The sequence below is a fragment of the Gekko japonicus genome, unplaced genomic scaffold (assembly GCF_001447785.1).
Source record: "Gekko japonicus isolate JY-2015 unplaced genomic scaffold, Gekko_japonicus_V1.1 scaffold3687, whole genome shotgun sequence".
NCBI lineage: Eukaryota > Metazoa > Chordata > Lepidosauria > Squamata > Gekkonidae > Gekko > Gekko japonicus.
Genome location: NW_015171006.1, coordinates 17,213 through 18,904, shown reverse-complemented (window position 1 = coordinate 18,904; position 1,692 = coordinate 17,213).

Below are 1,692 nucleotides of genomic sequence, written 5' to 3'. Positions count from 1 at the left end.
GGGGGAGGTCGGTTTGTCACTGAATTCCCCTAATGGGGGGGTGGGGGTGGGAGGGACATTTTTTTAGCGTGGTGTTTTGTGGTTGCGTGTGTCCTACAGGGCTGGAATGGTACCTGCACTAGCCAATGGTAGTCGAGGCAGAGCAGAAGGCCTGCCCCCAGCAATAAAGGCGAATTGCTACTACCTGTCAAGGCTGAGCCTGGTCTTTCGCCGGTCTTCTGTGGAGCGCTATCAAAAGCGTGTTTGGTGATGGGGAGAGAGCCAGCTGCCGGGGCCTGCGCCATCCAGCCCCCGCAACGGCACGCTTCTGTCTTGCAACCCCCCCTCCTTTGACTTTTACCCTGCCCCTCCCCGCCGAGGCGGGCTCAGGGCGGCTTACATAAGGAAACAATAGAAAAACAATAAATATCAATATAAAATACAGGATAAAATTATTAGAATATTAACATAACAATGGCGATATAGCTATGGCACAATCTTGTCCCTCTTTCTTTCTTTCTTTCTCTCTTTCTCTCTCTCTCTCTCTTTCATTCTTTCTCTTTCTTTCTCTCTCTCTCTCTTTCTCTCTTTCTTTCTCTCTTTCTCTCTCTCTTTTAGGCCACCCTTCACTGTAAGCAGGGCTGTGGTCGGCTTACATCAGAACAGGACAATAAATAATCTAGATTAGATTAAAACCAGTAATAAAATACACAGCACGGACAATGGATAAAACAGACTATTCCAAGTTGGCGAGAAATCTCGACCAAAATTGCCACCTCCCACAATCTCCTGACGGCAGGTTGGTGGGGTGGGTGGGGGAGACCTGAGAGCCCCAGACTACTTGCTCTCCCGTCGCTGTCCTCAACCAAATGGAAATTCTCTCAGAGCTGTTCTCTCAAGGGCAGTCCTTGAAAGAGCTCTCTCAGCCCCGCCCACCTCACAGGGTGTCTGTTGTGGGGAGGGGAAGGGAAAGGAGTTTGTAAGCCGCTCTGAGACTCCTTTGGGTAGTGAAGGGAGGGGGATAAATCCAATCTCTTCTTCTCTTCTTCTTCCCCACTCCTCCACATGCAGCTGCTGGTGTGACCTTGGGTCAGTCACAAGTTCTCAGAGCTGTTCTTGAAAGAGTAGTTTCTGTCAGAACTCCCTCAGCCCCACTTACCTCACAGGGTGTCTGTTGTGAGGAGGGGAAGGGAAAGGAGTTTGTCAGCCGCTCTGAAAGTCCTCAGATAATGAAGGGCAGGATATAAATCCAATCTCTTCTTCTTCTCTTCTCATAAGAACATAAGAGACACCAGTGTTGGATCAGGCCAAAGGCCCATGCAGTCCAACACTCTGTGTCACACAGTGGCCAGAAATACCAGGTGCCCTCAGGAGGTCCAGCAGTGGGGCCTGGACACTAGAAGCCCTCCCACTGTTGCCCCCCCCCCAAGCACCAAGAAGACAGAGCATCCCTTGCCCCAGAGTCCCTATCTATACCTTGTGGCTAATAGCCACTGATGGACCTCTGCTCCATATGCCTATCTAATTCCCTCTTGAAGCCATCCATGCTTGTAGCTGCCACCACTTCCTGTGGCAGTGAATTCCATGTGTTCATTACTCTTTGGGTGAAGAAGGACTTCCTTTTATCTGTTCTAACCTGACCGCTCAGCAATTTCATGGAGTGCCCACGAGTTCTTGTATTGTGAGAAAGGGAGAAAAGTACCTCTTTCTCTA